This window comes from Suncus etruscus, chromosome 13 (genome assembly GCF_024139225.1).
Source record: "Suncus etruscus isolate mSunEtr1 chromosome 13, mSunEtr1.pri.cur, whole genome shotgun sequence".
Lineage (NCBI taxonomy): Eukaryota > Metazoa > Chordata > Mammalia > Eulipotyphla > Soricidae > Suncus > Suncus etruscus.
The window spans coordinates 77976285-77982782 of NC_064860.1; the positions used below are offsets into that span (position 1 = coordinate 77976285).

General features: G+C 32.5%; 1 non-coding gene across 1 annotated transcript; it reads left to right on the top strand.

Annotated features, from left to right (window-relative positions):
* The first annotated feature begins 823 nt into the window (after nt 1-823).
* On the top strand, nt 824-927 carry LOC126026846 (U6 spliceosomal RNA). The gene has a single exon (XR_007502056.1). It is a non-coding gene; the product is annotated as a U6 spliceosomal RNA (small nuclear RNA).
* Nucleotides 928-6498: the final 5571 nt, after the last annotated feature.

The window sequence follows — 6498 nt, forward strand, 5'->3', positions numbered from 1 at the left end:
CTATTTGCTTTATGACTTTAATTTTTAGGGCCTGGGTTTTAGAAGCATTTTGAGATAAGACTTTCTAGAAATACTTTATTCATATTTTCATCTTAAGTTATATTAGGGAGAATTTAAATCATACAAATATGGAAGTCTTTCCTTGGTATTTATAAAGTATTAATATTAAGTAGATAGGGATAGACATCCTGGTATTATTTCTATTCAAAACAAAAAAATACTGTTGTGAATCCTTTCAAAATTGCACAGTGAGGAAAATCTTAAATATTTAAACTCAATTCAAATTTTATTTAATATACCTTCTAAACTCTATTTTAAAGATGTCAAAGTAAATTAAAAGAATTATATTTATTTTTAAATATATTATGGTTCAGTCATTATTTTTCTGAGATTCAAACAACTTGCAGCTATTTTTTAAATGGGATAATAAACTACTTATGGAATTTAACCAATCTGTTATATTACAAAAACTAAAATGTATCATAAAATTTAGTATAAGTATTTTATAATTTATATTTATAATATAAGAAACATATATTAATCATATTAATATAAACAATAATATAATATAATAATATAATATATTATAATATATAATATAATAATATAAATAATATAATATAAATATAAATATATAAATAATATAAATATAATATAAATACATTTATTTTAATATAATATGATCTATTGTATGTTGGATAATGAAATATATTTTATAATATAATAATTTATTACAAAAAGTATATTCTTTATATATATATAAAGATATATACTATATATGTTGTAATAAAATAGTTGACAGGAAGTGTTAAAAGCTTTTTAGGTACTCACTTCGGCAGGACATATACTAAAATTGGAATGAAACAGAGATTAGCATGGCCCCTGCACAAGAATGACAGGCAAATTTGTTAAGCATTCCATATTTAAAAAAAAGCTTTTTAGAACAAGATTCAATTAAGTAATAAAAAGCATATTAATAATATGGACTGAAAGTAAATATAAGCAAATATATAGAAACTAGGAAGGAAGTGAATAGAAATTCTGGATATAAAAATTTTGATCTGGATAATGTTCTATGTAAACTGTTATATAGCTTGTAAAAACTTGTCTTCATAAAACTGAAGGTGAACTACAAAGCATTAAATACTACTCAATATTTACTTCAAAGCTAAGGAGTAATATGGTTTCTAAGTATTAATACTTATCACTGAGAAATTTGTCAGACAATACAAATAAATGATAAAGAATAAAATAGAATCAGAAATGTGTTTGTTCTGGAAAGTTCAAAAATTGAATATTGATATATACTGTTAATATTATCTTCATTTTATTTATGCTGATAAAATATGAATACACTTAAAATTATTTCAATTGAATATAAAATGTTTTCATATCTTATTGCTGTCCTGAGAGATATGAATTACGTATCTTTGTCACAATAATAAACCCTAAGAAAATCATGAACTAAATTACCTCCAATGACTATCATATAGTTCTATTATTTCCCTCACTATCTGAACAATTATAGTCATGCATATATCATTGTTCTAATCATATAAAATTTATCACTACATTAATTCAGATAATTAATTTAATGTTGATACTTATTGTCAACTGAACCCATATATACAACTTTTCTTGCCGTAAGCCTTTGAATTCAGATAAAAGGCACCAGTTTTCATACACATGGTTTTACAGAAACCTTTGGGCTTGTATTCTTTGTGACAGTTGACCTTATATTTGTCTAAAATATCTATTCTATATTCCAAGATTTGTGTCCTTATAGCTGTATAAAATAGTTTCAAATATATGCATTGATTATAGTTTATGACACAGTTATACTGTTATAAACTCTAAAATTAAATTAGTTGATCCAACAAAATCCATTAACGAGTTTTTTTTATCACAGTCTCTCTCAACATGAATGAAATTGAAACCATCTTTCCCTAGTGTACTTTTCCTTTTTCCTAGTATACTGTACATAAAGTAGTACAGACTTATACGCCTTAAACAGAAGACTGTGTAAAATCTACTTAGATTTTTTATACACATAAAACTTGAGATTACATACTTATGCACAAAATTATCAGGCACATATAGTCTGCAGGCCACATAAAACGCAAATGGTTTCAAAATCACTAGGGCTTAGTATGTCAGAGCCATTGTATATCATGCAGTAGTCTCACACATCTAAGTGTCTTGAAAATAACATTTCTCCATGAGCTCAGTTTAACATCTTGTTTTTTTTTTTTTTTTTTTTTAGTCATCATAAACCCTAAGGATACAAAATCTCCTGTCAATGTTGCCAGCATGTTTTGTCAAATGAGTAACCTAAATTTGTAGTTTGGGAGTAATTCAGGGGAGGAGAGTGCAGTCAAAATAAAGAGATCTATTATCTTGCAGAGTTGTGAGTGTTTGGGAGAGATCAAGCTTGGGAGGAAAAGTCAGTCTTGATCTCTATCCACACATCTATCCAGTATGGCAGAAAAGAATTCTGCAAAGACTGTTAGTGAAGGAAAATACTTTCATTAAGGAATTTTGGGAAATGGAGGTAGAGAGATAGTATTGTGAATAAGCTCAAGGTGCTTGCTTTGCATGTGATCATCTCAGCTTCTATCTCCTACCATTGCATATAGGTTTTCAAGAAATACCAATGTGATACATGAGTCCAGAGCCAGGAGTACTCTCTGAGAACATCTTTTAATAAGTGGGGGAGGAGAAAGAATGCTCCTGAACTCAAGTAAAAGTGGTCAAGTGAAACTGTGGAAAGCAAAATATTCTAGAGACAATGGTTGATTAAAATTAATAATAATAAGGATATTGATAATGTTAATGATAATAATTAATAATAATAATAATAATAATAATAATAAGAAGAAGAAGAAGAAGAAGAAGAAGAAGAAGAAGAAGAAGAAGAAGAAAAAGAAGAGAAAGAAGGAGGAGAAGAGGAAGATTAAGAAGTAAGAAGTGAAGGAAGGGGAGGAGAAGGAAGAAAAACATAAAGGATTTTGTTGTTATTTATTTATTTGCAAAGGAAGTAGAAAATAGAGGAAAAGAAGGGTTGGCTGCAGATTAATGGATAAAATCTCTGGTGAGCTAAAACACATTTCATTTTATCTCAAACCTAAACAATAAAAGGATTCAGACTGTTCAGGAAAGATAAATTAAGAAGAAAATGCCTTTCTCTTTGGGCCTTGGGGCAAGAACAGGTGTCATTTGCCCAATTTCAAGTAATGTAAAAGAAAAAACTTAAACAAAAGAAAACAGAAAGATTGGCCAACCCTGCTGTTTCTCTGCTCCCTGTAAAAGAGTCAGTACTCTTCTGAGCCATGTTCTTCTCACAGCATCAGACACAGGTTAAATGTGTACTAAGAATTCACCATCACCATTTATTGGTTTGGGTGACAACTTTAATGAAGAAATGTCCCAAATTACCAAAGACATATCTATTTTAAAGCAAAATGAAATTTAAGGGGCTTCAGTCTCTGCTTTTTTTGTTTGTTCATTTTTCTCATAGAAGACCATGGAGAAACATATACCAAAGTATTTGAGAACCTCGTGCAAATCTACTTCCACGTGGATGAGCAACTAAGTTGTCCTGGCATAATTATATTGCATAATTGTTGAGTCCATTATCTTAAATTTCTAATGTACCTTGAAAATAAAAACCTATTGAAAAAAATTCCATTAGTGATTGCAAACAGGATTGTGTGGAAGGAGGTAACTTGAAACTCCAAGAAAACACTGATGTTTGATAGCAAACTGATATTTGAATTGTCAATTTTTAGGAAAATATTAATGGTTTTGTGTATTTCAGAACTTTCATATGCTATGTAAATAATTGTTTTGAGTGTGTAAATATTCAAATTTATGGAAGCATGTGTACACTGCAAAAGTCATGTTTCAATTTGTGTGCATTATTAAAATAAAAGTTTTGGTTTATTTTTTCCTCCAAATATCTGTGGCTTACCCTTTCAAAAGAAAAATTACCAGAATAAATTTACACCCTCCCCCCAAAACAAAAGAACTTAAACACACTTAGGTAGGAATATGAAAATGACCAATAATGCAAATATCCAAATTGGAGTGTGAAAAGAAACAAACAAACAAATATATATATATATATATACCCAGTTGTATTATGAATCCCCCAATAGAAAGACTCTATACTTTGCAAAACTGGTTTTATATACCTTCTTGGCTTAGAACTTCAGATGCAGATAAGTATTCTTTGTTAGGACTTTGTTAAGTATCTTTGGGCTTTGGTAGATTTTAAATTCAGAGTCCTATCAGGGTTTTTATTCCTTCTAAATGAATTTCAACTTTGAGACTGGGGGTGTCATCTTCATTCTGGAACTGAGAACTAAAAGAAGGAACCCCTTTATAGATTGCACCTACATTTTATGTGTAAAATCCTTGTGGTGCTGTTTGCGGGGTAGGGAGTACTGACTACCAAATTTAAAATAAAATTAAAAGTAAATAAATAGTAATACAAAACAGAATAGGTGTGATAATTTTTGCCCGCTAATAAAACAATACAAATGGTCTTGAAGAATAAAAACAAAGTCATGGGAACTGCTAAAGGAATAGTTTCATCAGGACCAGAGCAATAGCACAGAAGATAGACTGTTTGCCTTGCATGCTCCAGACAAGGGACCAACCTAGGTTGGATTCCCAGCATCCCATATGATCCCCCAAGCCTGCCAACAATAATTTCTCAGCACAGAGTCAGAAGTAAATCATGAATGCCACTGGGTATGGCCCAAGAACTCTCAAATATAATAAAATAAAATAAAGCACTGTGTGTAATAGGCAAATAAGATGAGCTCACATCAAACATGAGAACTACTTATTAATTTTTAAAAAAATGGATATAGCATAAACAAGACTAGAATCATTACACAGTGTGGGCCTTAGCCTAAGGAAACAAATGGAAAACCAGACCAACTCAGTGCCAGAAAAGATAAAGAAAATTCCCCCAGGTCTCTGGGAGGACAGGGACCTGATGACAACAAGCAAACTAGATTCATAAACATATACATGGCTTAATCTGACATCTGCTTTGTTTATATGTGCCTTGAAGAAATATGGATGTGTTTCTTGAATATATGCGGACTGAAATGCTTCATTCATGTGCTTTCCCTATGTTCGAGCTCCAAGTTACTTTGGCATGAAAACCCTCAGCACTGAGTCTTAATAAACTTATCTTTGTTCTCTTTACTCTGGGTTCTCTGTTCTGCGTGGCAACCGGCCACCTAATAACAGAAGCAATTTTTTCTTCAACAATGTGGTATCACAGCTGTTCCAGGCAGGAAGATAAAGGAACTCTGGTACTTTGATTAAGCTTTGTGTGGAAAAAGAAACCAGTCCAAAACTCAAAGGCATGAATGCCTTCAATACAAAAGATCCATCTCATGCACCCAGAAAGCCATTGAGATGTAGAATGCCAGGACAGGAATACACTTGGCTTTCTGAAAAGAGACAGCTATACCTTGAAGGGAGAGGCTTTGGCTCTGGAAACAGGTTAGGGGAAGAATATAAAAAGGTCATCAACTGGCATCTCGGAACTCAGTCACACGAGATACCATACCCAGCTTACACTACGAGAATGTCCCGAGAAAACTCTTTAACATACACTTTATCTCTAGGTTATACCTTCTTTTAGGATTTGAAGCATGTGACCAGTCAGACCATCGAAGCAGTAACTGTGACGTACAGACATATACTACAGGCCCTACTCATCGAACACATCCAATCAAACTAGCATTCCCTTGCTATTTTCTCCTCTCCTCACTACTTTCTTTTTTCCTTTTCCTTTCTTCTCTTTTCTTTTCTTATTTTCCCTACTCCCTATCTTTCTAATGTATTTTCTCTTTTCTTCTTTTCTACCCCTTCCATATACTTTCCCCTTTGCCCCTTTGGAAATCCAACTATCCCTTCATCCCTCAATCCCATACAGACCTCCCACCATATTAAAACTCTTCACCCTTAGTTCTTAATCCATTAGGTATCAAGACTGACCTCCTACCCCAACGAACCAGTAGCCAGCACCCAAGCAGAGGGACACCCAGTCAAACCCACACCTCGCCACCCCCACAAGAAAAGGCAACCAACTCCTCTGCGGACTCATACTGAACGGCCCTCCCTACCAAATACCCCTACCGTGGACTGTTACTTGAAACCGGACTTAGCTCTAAAAGTATCACCAATGCAAGAACTCTTACAAGACCTCCCTGCTGCAAATCCTTTGCCAATCTCAAAAAGGTCAGGGGGAGTGATGGAAAGGTGCCTGAGAACCCACACACCACAAGAAAATCCTAAAAGACAATGGGGAAACCTATACTTCCAACATAAGTAAAAGACGGGTATTGCACCACCTCTTTACCTGCTTTTCCCCAAAAGTAAGGTAGTCTCATGCATCACATGATTTTTTAAATTATTTTGTTAATTCATTTTTTAAATGTTTGTTCTACATATACATATGTGATCACATATACT